At 37.2% G+C, this 13622-nt stretch overlaps 1 protein-coding gene across 3 annotated transcripts in view; it reads right to left on the bottom strand.

The window, feature by feature from the left end:
- The window catches only part of LOC101685818 (limbic system associated membrane protein), a 663791-nt gene that overhangs the window by 365547 nt on the left and 284622 nt on the right, over nt 1-13622 (bottom strand). The gene's annotated exons all lie outside the window — the stretch shown is intronic.

Raw genomic sequence — 13622 nt, forward strand, 5'->3', positions numbered from 1 at the left:
GTGAATAAGGTATATGTATATTTGCAGACATGACAGTATTGCACAATTAATAAATTACAGTAAGTATACACATAACTTATATACAATGGGAAACAAAACAAAAAGCCTCTGACTTGCTTTATTGTGACATTTTCTTTATTGTGGTGATCTGAAACCTGCGATATCTCTGAAGTATACCTGTATTCTCTTTTTCTGAAACTCTTATTAGGTCTACTTTGGCATTCTCATTCTGTATGAGTCAGGGTTCTTCAGAGAATCAGAGCCAAATATCTATACCTATCTCTGTATATTAGCCTTTCAATTATTTGGATGATAGCATTCAGATCTTCCTCTACTCTTCCCCAGGTAAATAGCCCAGTTCTTAAAAAATAAAATCTCATATGCCAACTGTCTTTAAAAAGAGTGCCATATGGGCAGTTGTGAATGAATCCTTTTCTCAGAAATAGCAAACAGCAAAATAGTTTCTGCTTTTTATTCTGTATTCCAGTACCATTCATTACATATCTCTGCTCTAAAACATATAACATTATAATGTGATTCTTGGTTTATATTTCTCCATCTACCTCTAGACTGGTGGTCTTAAGAGTGGGAGTTGTACTTGGAATATAACTGATTTAATATAAGCTAGTTGTTTTGAATTGACAAATTGAAGACAATTTAATATTATCAGACCACGAAGCATCTCTTTTTCAGTGGGCTTCACACTGAATTATGTGCATGGGTAAAATAGGTGAGATGTGGGTTTAATAGCTGCTATTATTTGTAGAAACAAACGAAGATCAGATTATAGATCTTAGCTGACAATGAGCCCACTATAAGTCAATAGTATGCTGTTCCCTTTTAGACAAAATGCCCCCTTTAGTGCAGAGAAAAAATCTTATTTTTCTTTCCATCACCAGTACTAGCACATCAATTGGAATAGTAACTATGTGCTGTATGAATGAATGGCAACACTAACAAAAGAGGAGATGTTGACATGATAGTGTATATTTCAAAAGGGAAATACAATCTGACAAGGGTAATGAAAGAAATTCTTAGATACCTAAAGAGTTGTCAGATAGAAGATGGATTAAGACTTTTCTGTGTGATTCAAGTGAACAGAATTATATCTATTTGACAAAAGTCACAGGCAAATCAATTTGGACCTAAAAGAAGACATTTATGACAATTTTAACTATATAAAAATAGAATGCCCTGTTTTTGTGGTATGAGGAGGTTGAAACACAACACAACTTACTTAAAGTATTGTTGAAGGAATTAATATGAATCATTAAAAAAATTGAGCAAAATGAAAACTGTGGAATTACAATCTCATGGTTAGAGGTAAGGTGGGTCATTATTCCCCTTAATTCTATTGTACCTAAGCTTCTCTCCATTTTTGGTGTAACTGTCAGACTATTGATTTGAATTGAAACTGCAGTCAACTTGGCAGCAGAAGTTGTTTTTGTTTGTTTGTTTGTTTGTTTTCCATATATCTAAATGTTCAATTTGGCATATATTCTTGCAGTCTTATTTTCTGATATTTGTATCATTATTCCAAATTCCTGAAAACTTTTAAAATTCCAGGTCTTTTCATCAGTATGTTATATGTTCATCCACATTTCTGTTACATGCCCAATCTCTGTGCTTTATCTCCTCATAGAATCCACTAAAAGAAATGTTGATCCCTACCTTAAGAAATTCCCTCTACATGAACTCAGTTTTTAAAATTTCTACTTACTTTTCTCCATTTTGTCACCAATGATATCAGGGCATATATTCTCTCATGTTTGGCTAACATTCATCTATATTACATATTCACCAGTCTTCTAATAAACAATGTTGTAAGATGGTCAGAAAAGCACATGAAGTCAGTCTGATATCACCTGATTTTCAGTGACTCTGTCCCAGCTCAGAGAAACCACCATTTTCTTTTCTCACAATTAAGTTAGTAATCTGTTTGTAATATTTTTCAAGAATTAGTGAAGGTCCTACATTATACGGTAAGGTCCTACATTATACGGTTGAAGACATTGACTTCTCACTCTTTTTAAAATTATTTTTACTAACATATAATGTATTATTTGCCCCAGGGGTACAGGTCTGTGAATTGTCAGGCTTACATATTTCACAGCACTCGCCATATCACATACCCTCTCCAATGTCCATACCCCAACAACTCTCTCCATACCGCCCTCCCCCAGCAACCCTCAGCTTTGTGAGATTAAGAGTCTCTTATGGTTTGTCTCCCTCCTGATCCCATCTTGTTTCATTTTTTCCTTCCCTACCCCCCGAAAACCCTTACTCTGCCTCTCAAATTCCTCATATCAGGGAGATCATATGGTAATTGTTTTTCTTTGACTGACTTATTTCGCTCAGTATAATACCTTCTAGTTCTATCCATGTTGTTGCAAATGGCAAGATTTCATTTCTTTTGATGGTTGCATAGTATTCCATTGTGTATATATACCAAATCTTTATCCATTCATCTGTGGATGGACATCTAGACTCCTTCCATAGTTCAGCTATTGTGGACATTGCTGCTATAAACATTCGGGTGCATGTGCCCCTTTAGATCACTACATTTGTATCTTTAGGGTAAATACCCAGTAGTGTGATTGCTGGGTCATAGGATAGCTCTATTTTCAACTTTTAGAAGAACTTCCATACTCTTTTCCAGAGTGACTGAACCAGCATGCATTCTCACTAACAGTATAGGAGGGTTCCCCTTTCTCTGCATCCTCTCCAACATCTGTCATTTACTGACTTGTTAATTTTAGCCATTCTGACTGGTATGAGGTGATATCTCATTGTGGTTTTGATTTGTATTTCCCTGATGCCAAGTGATGTTGAGCACTTTTTCACGTGTCTGTTGGCCATTTGGATGTCTTCTTTGCAGAAATGTCTGTTCATGTCCTCTGCCCATTTCTTGATTAGATGCTTTGTTCTTTGGGTGTTGAGTCTGGTAAGTTCTTTATAGACCTTGGATACTAGCCCTTTATCAGATATGTCATTTGCAAATATCTTTGCCCATTCTGTCAGTTGTCTTTCAGTTTTGTTGACTGTTTCTTTTGCTGTGCAAAAGCTTTTGTTCTTGATGAAGTCCCAATAATTTCATTTTTGCCCTTGCTTCCCTTGTCTTTGGTGATGTTTCTAGGAAGAAGTTGCTGTGGCTGAGGTCAAAGAGGTTGCTGCCTGTGTTCTCCTCAAGGAAGGTACTTTGATGGATTCCTGTCTCACAATGAGGTCTTTCATCCATTTTGTGACTCCTCACTCTTTAAAAAAAAAAAAGTGGGACCCAGTTTTTCTCACTGGTCTTCTGGTCCATTATCTTTGATTTTTCAAAAATCCCAAATCAGTTTTATTCATTTTATCAGCAGGCACTGGAGAGATCAAGGACAACATAACTCACCCAAGTTAGTTAGATGCTCTCTGTATTTCTGCTTGTTTTGAGTTTCATCTTTTTCAGTCTAAAATTTTTCTTCATTATCTAAATGACAATTTCAAAACTGGAAAAGAGTGGTTCTATTCTTTCCTTTCTATCTGAACCTAGCTCTTCTTTATTCTTTCCCTTAATTTGAATGAAACTAATATGTAATTTTTTGTCCTTACACATTTTCCCCACAGGTCACCTAATTCTAATTTTAAGATTTCCAAACACGTTTCTTGGAGATTTGTGGCTTTTTTTTTTTTTTTTAGAATTTTTTTCCTTCATCATTGTCCTAATCCTTGATATTTTATTCCTACAAAAACGGATGCTTCTTCTGTTAATGAGGAATGGTGCACCGTTTGCCTGTGTACCCTCAGAGCTAACCAAGAACATTAGCAACAAAATTGTGTTTGATTCATTGATTATTTACTCCCACAAATTGACCATTTAGCAAATATCCTTTTATATGGAACAGAGAGCTACTTTGCCGACCCAGATTAATGCTTAGAAAATGTCACATAGGTAGTTACTGCTCACCTTCTCTGGATTATGATTATTAGGAAGACCTCAAGTTTGTCCAGTGAGGAGCAATGCAAGAAATTTACCTTGTTCTCCTATATTTTGAAGCAAAACCTTATATGGTGCTATATTTTATCTTTGCAATTATACCCAATTCCAAATAAAAGAAGTTATTTGGAGCACAAACCAGTGTTTGAGAAGTGACTATGGAACCACTAATAAATCAAGGCCGTTTCTAGCCATGTAGGAAATTCATGGATACGAAAGTCCTAGTGAGTTAATGACACCAGAAGATAATGACAAGCCATCCAACATCTTTGTTCCATTTAATCTCAGGGACTGAATTTACTTGCCTTTAAAAATGCATCTGTCAGAGTAATTTAACATGTAACTGGTAAACAGAAAGACATCTATTCCAGACTCAGAAAAAAATGAGTAACTGATATTGAACAATAGTCCCCAGTATGTTTCAAAAGAATGGCAGCAGTTTGCAGTAGTGTATGCATATAGCAAACTACTGATTTTGGACAACAGTACCTACTTTCCACTATCCGCAATCACAGACGTCAATAGAGAAAATGGCACAGGCTCTGAAAAGACTAATTATAATAGGGGCCCACTGCTATGCTAAGGCACAGTCACAGAGCAACTGATTGCATAAGATCATCTATTCAGCCCCTAATGATCTGTTGTTAGTACTCTGTTCAACCTACCACTAGGCACCAATTATGTTTACAGTTAGCAGTTCGGGTACATATTTACTTCTCTGGAGAGTGGGTTTATGTGCAGAGTTGTGGTGAATGGATCACAACATGGCCCTCACGCCCTCCAAGGGCAGCCTCCAGGAGAACCTGCAGTATAACTTGAATTGTGCTGGAAGAAAAGAAAGGAAAGAGGAAGAGAAAACAGTATGGCGAAGGGGACCGGAGGGTGAGGGGTGGGGGTGGGTAGGAGAGGAGGTTGTGCACTGCCTTTGATGCCCCTAACAGGAAATTACAACAAATCCAAAAGGCTTGGCCTGTGACTAAAGAAGCATTTGTTCCCGACCATTAAACCTGGCTTGCTCACCAGAAGGATTTTACAGTTCCTTTGACCATGTTGAAAATTTGAGGATGGAGATAATCCCTTTCACTCCTGTTTTTTGTTGGTCGGCAAGACTGTTGGAGAGATTGAACCTTGGGCATTTGTCAGTGAGGTCTAATGCACATTTTTCTGTCTTTCAATGGGTATTCAGCAGACTTCAGATCTATAAAAATTCAACTTAGTCGTTGCCTATTTTCTCATCTCTGGGGGCTGGGCAGCTCAGTGTTATCTGAGAGGTGCCAGCTGTTGCTATTACAGACAGTATTCAATGGTTCATTTATCTGAATATGTACCGTTACTCTGCAAGATCTCAGGGAAGGAGACTGTTGTGATGGTGATGCACTTCTTTTTAGATGGAGCTCTTGAATAAATATCATTTTTTTAAAGGGGGGGCTCTGAGAGACTGGAAGCATTTCTTATACACATACTGACTTCAGCAGCTGAGAGGTACATGAAAACGCCTTGTATATCTACAACTCTACCACAAAATATATATATAGTTGAAACAGCAAATATCTTTCTACTATAGCACTGAATATTGCTCATGGTATATATGAAAAAGCAATAATGACCTTCATTAATCTGATTGCAATTAGCATGCTCAATTATTAGATGACTTACACAATGTTGAACCAAATGCATAAAGCTGATTCAAAAGTAGATGGACTTTATTAAAACCATTTAGCGTGCTTTAATTAGTAAATTATACTCTCCTGACCTTACAAGTGTGTTAGAATTTCACACACTTGCTTTTCACAGCAGAGGCCTGAGCTTAGTCATCACTTTCAATTAAACTAACACAAGAAATCAAGGCCCGGAGGTTATTTAAGTAAACAAGTTATTTTTTTTTTAATTTCCAATGTATAAATGGATCTCTAATTCATAAAATAGCTAATTATTCTCCCTTATTGTAGACTCTAGCTATTGTTTGATAATTGAGTCTAACGTCTGCACCTGTCAACTTAAATATCCTTAGACATTTAGTTTAAAGAACCTTTTGAAAGCCTCAGGAATAAAGAGGTATTTTTAAGGAGGACTATTATGACTTTTTTTTTTTATTGCAAATGAATGCTTTAGTTGAAATAATTCAAATACCAGCTATATGGTAGCAGAAAAAAAAGTGGAAGATGTTATTTCTATTACCAATAAAAAAGACTGGCCAGGGGTGCCTGGGTGGCTCAGTCTGTAAAGCATTCAACTCTTGGTTTGGGCTCAGGTCTTGATCTCAGTGTTGTGAGATCGAGCCCAGTGTCAAGCTCTCCACTGAATGTGGAACCAGTTTAAGATTCTCTCTCTCCCTCTCTGTCTACCCCATCCCTGCACTCTCTCTGTCTCTTTCTCTCTTAAAAACAAAACAAACAAACAAACAAACAAAAAAACTGGTCAAAGAAAATCTAGAGATGGAGATGGAAACAAAGTGTGGAAGACTGCATGGGGCTGAGGGCCAAGGGAAGGAATCTGATGCTGAATGATACATGCTTACACAGGCCATAATGGTTAAGGAGGCAATGAAAAGAGGCACATAGCTATGTACTTCAAGACTTAGAAGATGTCATAAGAGAGGGAACAAGCAGTTTCTACTTTGACCCTAAAAAGTGAGAAGCAAGTTTTAAAATTATAAAGAAAAATATGAAGATATATTGGTATAATAAAAACTACTAATTTGGAGAAGAGAAACCTGCTGAACAGGTAAAAATCTAAATGTATTAAAGGAAAGGAATTTCATTACTTTAGCATATGTAAACTATCTTTGGCTCATAAAGTATTTCCAGGTAGTATCCTAGTGGATCCCCTGTAAGGACAGGGAAAGTCATTCCATAGAATCTCCTTTGAGGCAAGGCATATAGCCATAGGCTCTATTCCATCCTTAAGTAGTATAGAGCTTCTTGACACAGCCCATTTTAAACCCTATTATTTCAAACATCCCTCCTTATATGAGCAAAGGTAGGTCCTGAGGATACTGAGCTGAAATTCAAAGTCACTGGCATCAAGAAACTTCTAATTTAATGGGGGAGACAGAAAAGTAATAGTAGAATTTGTGAATGGTGCATTAGATTATGAGAGAAACATGCATATCTCTAGGGTGTGATTGGGTTACAAAGGAGGCCATTTATTCCTCTCAGCCTGAACTGAGGTGCAAGGGGCACAGTGAGAGTGGGTTTCCTAAGGTAAGTCACGTGTCTGTTGAGTCTTTAAGAATGAGTGGGCATTAACTAAGTATAAGCAGCAGGAATGAGCATTCCAGGGAAAGACAATGATATCTTCAGGGGTCTGGAGACCAGAGGGACATTGGTTTGATGAGGGACCACATAAAATTCACTGTAACTCTAAATACAAGAAACCAGGGTCCACTCCATCTTTACATATACTTTTTTTAAAATACAAAAATATCTGTTATGCTTCTGTGTATCAGTTCCGTTTCTTCCCTCAAGTTGTTCAGTTAAGGTCGAGAGGAGGGACAGGAAAATCTGACTGTGCTACTGAACCACAGATTGGACACAGTGCCTGCCATGTGCCAGGGCCCGCCCGTAGAGACCAAACTCCAGGAACTTGATGAACTCTGCTGAGACGGAGCAGGCCACTCAACTTCACCTGTTCTTGAAAACACAGACCCATGAACCCCTTTTGCCTCCTCACACTACAAGCACTGCTGGACACTTGCTTCTAGATATGTGAAGAGGGCTGAATAGGTACATGTTTCTTTTTAAAGGAGGGACCCAGAACTGACACAGGACTCTAGCCGGAAGACCAGCAATTCATTGGGGAGCAAAGGATGAAGAATTTCTTGTATTTCTGCTCTGTGTTTTCTTCTTTTTCGGTTATCTGACTATTCTGGATCTGACCTCAGGCCTACCTAAAGATCCCTTACCTCTCATGTAAACAAAATTCTTGGACTGTTCTTCCTCACCAAGCTTGTTTAGTTCCTGCCTCAGACCAAGTCTGATATAACCTCTAGGTACAAAAGTTGTTTTAATACTGTTAAGTTGTTTAATATTATGATGTTTTATAAATTTTAAAAGCCAAGACATTCTTTGTCTTGTTCTCATTCCCTAGACTTGCAATACACCCTATGATTAATAACAAAACTCTATTGAGGGCTTTACTATGTGGCAGATACCCTTCTAACTGCTTTCCATGCATAAACTAATTTACTCCTAATAATCATACTATAATTTATCTGCCATTGTTAGCCACATTCTGTGATTCAATCAATAACTTTAAAGCTTTGGAATGTGTAGAAGGTCATACCTAGTAAATGGATGAGCTGGTATGTACATCCAGGCAACCTCCCTTCAGAGTTTGCCTTTTCAGCCATGACCCTGTGCTTCTCAACTGCTTTGTTGTACTGTGCCTCAGTTGTACTAAACTGAGCTTGTCTCACTTAGAAAAGCTATTAATTGCATCTCCCCTTGGGTCCTTTATTGTAAAAGTGATCAATAAATATTGAATAAGCAACATCTATGTGTCAGGCTCACTATTTTGGGCATCTAGATACACAGGCAAGCAATCATGTGGTTGATATTCTTATGTACATTGAATGCTAATGGTGTAATGGTAATTACAGAAGATCATGTGAAGAAGAACCTGTAGATCCAGAGATCAAGTCCAATTTACTTATTTAGCAAAACAAACAAATTAAACGATCCCAAGTAAAATTCATTGTTAAGTACACACACACACACACACACACACACACACCCCTTACCTAAAGTTATAAACATACCATTAGAAAAGTGTGGACTAGAATCTAGTACCTATCTATATTCCATTCTACTGGCTTTGTAAATCATACACTACAAGGCACATAAACATATCCTATTTCAAAGAAGAGCCTCTGAGCATAGTCTCAGTTCTACAAATAAATTCATGAAAAACGATTAGAAGTAAATTTACCAAAATATTATCAGTGTTTACTTTTCCATGATATTGTGGATAATGTTTTTTAAACTGTCTTTTTTACTTAAAAAATGACCTAAGTTAAAGATCTACAAATAGAAAAAAAAAATGTTTAAACTGAAAAAAGAATCCTCTTGAAAAAAATTTTTTTGAATGTTTCAAACCACTACATGCTCTGTTCCAAAATTCCTTGGAGTTTGATTTCATGCTCTTTTCAAGTTCCTGTAAAGCTGAAGCCCCTCTGTTATCTTTCGGCCACTCCAGATCATCTGAGAACACAAAGGGATTTCTCAGACTGTACCTACATGACTTAGCTAATGACTCAACTCAACTACAGGAAAATGAGAGCAATTCCATATTTAGGAACTAAGCTCTGCAGGGTTACCCCTGAATAATGGCTGTAAATTACACCACATGCTATGGAGGGCTTGCTTTCTCTTAAGAAGAGATGACTTATCAAACTGTGCTATCTCTTTACTAACCGACTAAGCAAAAGAACTCAATAAAAATGAAAACAGCTTTGGTACTAGAAAGGCCACAAATTTCCAATAATGATTCCAGTAATTAAGGAAAAATATATAAGATCAAACTGGAACTCTCAAATTGTCCCGTTTTATTAAATGGACTACAGATCATTATTCCAACTTTAATGAAGCAGTGTGTATAAAATTATTTTTTATTTTTGTATAGACTTCTGGTATTATATAAAACCAAGAATAGATTTAATTCCAAACAATAAGGGTTTTATAAGATGATAATCTTAATGTTATAAGCTCATAGAAAAGTATGGGTGAGTTGTCATATAATTTAGAGGAGAATTGGCATTGGGTCAATTAGATCTTCTATCTCTCAGCCTTTGCCTAAGGTCGAGAACAAGTTCCAAGGGGGTACTTGGCCTAGAAACCTCTTTGTTCAATTTCATAAGATCTCTTTAGGAATAGTTTTAACAATTTGTCTTTAACTAAAATCTAGTCTAAATTGTAACATTTACAGTTGCTAATGACTACTCATTCATTACAGTGGCTAACAAGATCTGGTAGGTTTACTCTGTAAATAAGAGAAAGGAAACCCAAGATAAATCTTATACAAAATTGTTGTCCAATCCTTGTTTCCAGAGCATCAAAACCAACCGACCGACCAACTAGAACTCTAGCAAAGTAAACATTCTAAATCTGTGTTTACTTATTCAAAAATTTGGACAAATCTACCAAAACAGCTACTATCATGGAATAAATAACCTACAATGATAACTTCTAACATAAGCAGCCCCATGGTTTTCCTGGGCCTACCGAACTCATAGTGTGTTTGTGAGGATTAATAAAGTAAATGCAAGTCTAGTCCTTACTTCCTGTTCTGTTACATATTTTCACACAATAAAGCAATATGCCAAAGGAAAATGTGATTCAGAATGATGGTGATGATGGCATTGTCATGATAATTATCAATCACAATATATACTGGCCTTCCTTGAGGAACTACAAGACCAAAGATTCAATTATTTTTGTTATGCCACTTGGTACATTATGTACCTTGACTAATTTAGAAAGACATTTTAATAACAACGCTTGGAACACAAAGAGTATTCTCATAAACTTTAATTTGTCTTAAGCGACCATTCACTGACAAAATCAGTTGCTCAAGGTTTAATATGCTCTGGTAAAACTCATTCTCCACAATTACTGAGAACGATTGTTCCAAAATCCGAATAGAATCTTCTCACCCAGTGATGAAACAGTTCGCAGCTTCCCATTGGTCTTAGGTTGATAACCGAAGACATCACTGTGTTTGACAAAGTCATGCTTGGTCTGGAAGCTAAGATCTTCTTGAGGTTTACCTAACTGTCCCTTCTCCCTCCCATCCATACTGGGCATACATTGCTTCCTCCTTCCTCAAGGCCCTGACACATATTCTTCCCTATCCCTGCTCATTTTGTTTAGTCTACTTCATGACATCCTCAAAGAGGTCTCCAAAGTAGAATGTATGCACACTGGGGGAATGCAAGACAGTCAGTCCTCTCGGGCCTGGAAAGTGGGGGCGTCCAGGGGGAAGCTTTTATTTTTATTTATTTTTACCTAAACTTAAATGTAAATTATGCTTTCAAATATTGAAATATCCACAGGCAGGAACATATATAGACAATTTATACATAATAAATGCATATTTGGAGCATATGATATAAAATAATTGTTTGCAGGCCAGTGTCTCAACTGTTACCTCTTCCTGTGACCTCATCACAAATATTCCAATGGCTCAACTGTTTAGTTCATTATGAATGCCTTTCTTTATCAGTCAGACTAAGACAAAAACTCCCTGTAGAGTCATAGCCGGAGACACTTCTGTGAAGTATAGTGGTAGTTATAATTTTACATTTATCTCTGAGACTATTTAATTAAGGTCTGTTTTCATTCACTAGACTCTGTAATGAGGGCAGGCACCGAAGTCCATTTTTTATCACTTTTTTTTCCCACAATGCCTTGCATGTTGTCTGACCTATAGTAAGGGCTTGATAAATATTTAATGACCATGGAGGGGCAAGTGTGAGTGTGTGTGTATGGAACATATAAATGTATACATATTTGAAATATATAGCATACACATTTGCAACATCTACATATATACATATATTTGAAATGCACATGTACCTGTGTATACATATATAAATTAGCTCAAAATAAAAGTCCTTTGAAGGGTGAGCTTTTTTTCCTTCTCTCTTTGGAACCAATAGACCTTTTCTCCATTTCTCTAGTTCCTTTTCCCATCAATTCCAGTGGATTATTTTTGTGTCATATGTTTATTTGCTATAGACTTGTCAGGACAAAGCTCAAATATCAGCTGAGTCCATGATGCCCACAGTAATTGCAAAATTGTTTGCTGTAAAACAGATTAAGAGGCCCTACTCAGCAAGCACTGAGCCAAGTTCTTCCCTGGCCGCTTCAGGAACATGTGGCAGGGGCTCTGTAATGTGATGGATAACATATGAAGTGCAGAGGGCTGCCCATATGCTGCTGCAATTTTCCTGTTCAGGATGTGCTCTTCGGACTTAATAATGGTGATTTAGGACACTGGTGAAAATTCCAGCTCTCTTTAGGTCTCATTCAGAGTTCCCAGGCAGGGGGTGGCAAACCTATAATCCCACACTGCAGGAAAGAAAATGAAAGAAGGGGAAAGAGTCCTCGAAGACTGACTCGTAAGAGAACTGATCAGTTCGGTTTGTAGTAGCTGTCATAGAAGGCAACAGATTTCTTTCCTTGAAAACCTGAAAGTTGAGTAAAAGAATGCCTGAGGTCCCATGACACCCTTCTAATTTGGGTTGGGGTTGGAGGAAGGAATGCTGGTTATCTATACCCTCATTTTATCTCATCCGGTATATAAATATATAACACTGGTGGTTAGATCCATCCCTGAGATCCTCATTCTACCTTCCTGCAGAACTGCTAGAGATAGTAGTAATCAAAGAACTGGCAGAAGGAGAAAGGCATCACGGAGGATTTGAAAAACTTTATGATCTATGAGGTTTTCAGTGAGAATTTTTAGTTTCTTTAGGTGCTCCTATGTTCTATACTTTATTCTCTGCTGATGTTTGCCTATGCCGTCCCTGGCAAAGAGCAGATATAAAGATTCTTGCTCATCAATTCAATAAAAACAATTTAGTAATTACTCTTCCAATAGGAATTATCGTATGACCCAAAATATATGGGGAAAACATACCTGAGTGAAAGAGAGAGAGAGAGAGGGAAGGAGAAAGAAGAAAATGAGCAAGGGAGAACTATTTTAAATAAAATATATTTGGCAACATTTTGGTGACTGGTAGCTGAATGTGTAATGGCTGTTGGAACATACACATGAAGCATTCTCAAACTTCACTGCAGAAACAAAATATTTGAGAAGTTTGTTAATATGCAGATTTGAAGACTGCACCCCAGAGATTCTGATTTAGTAGGCCTTGAATGGTGCCAGAAATTTGTGTTTTTAATAAGCAGAAAGAACAACTGTACAGACTGCATTTGGAGAAATTACAGTGCTCTCCAATAGAACTTTCTGGGGTGAGGGCAATGCTCTATATATGTGCTTTTCAATGAGATAGTCCCTAGCCACATGTGGTTGTTGAGTACTTAAAATGCAGCTAGTGTAGGTATGGAACTGAATTTTCAATTTTACTTAATTTTGATTATTCTAAATTTAAATAGCCACATGTGGCTCATGACTGCCATACTGGAGAGTTGAGCTTTAGAATACAGTTCGGGGACAAGGAGCATCACATTTACTTTTGCATTATACCCACCACAGTGAGGAAGCAAGAGATACTAGATCTCAGTAGGAATAGCATGAAATAACATTTTCTGCAGGATGCGTCCTTTTAATCCACCAGTGCGTATAGAAGTGTGATTTTATATTACCAGAATAAACATTTTTATTCCTATCCTAGTCTGTACATAGCAAGTTATGTCATATTCATAGGGTGAACTAAATGAATGATCTGCGGTTATCTCCATTTATTTGTAGTTAAAATGAATGAGCACTGTGCAGTGGGTATGTTGTTGGACCTTGTGACAATCCCATCAGTAAGCTTCATGACTATTCTGCCTGTGGCTAATGAGGTCAGGCACCTAAGCCTTGATAAGGTGGTTGAACGGGCTATACTATGGCCTTGAGAAGCTCCCCATATTCATGGACCTCTCCTTCCTAAACAAACACCAGCAATGCTGACTGCCAA

This window comes from Mustela putorius, unplaced genomic scaffold, assembly GCF_011764305.1.
Source record: "Mustela putorius furo isolate JIRA1106 unplaced genomic scaffold, ASM1176430v1.1 tig00003834_pilon_pilon_pilon, whole genome shotgun sequence".
Taxonomy (NCBI): Eukaryota; Metazoa; Chordata; class Mammalia; order Carnivora; family Mustelidae; genus Mustela; species Mustela putorius.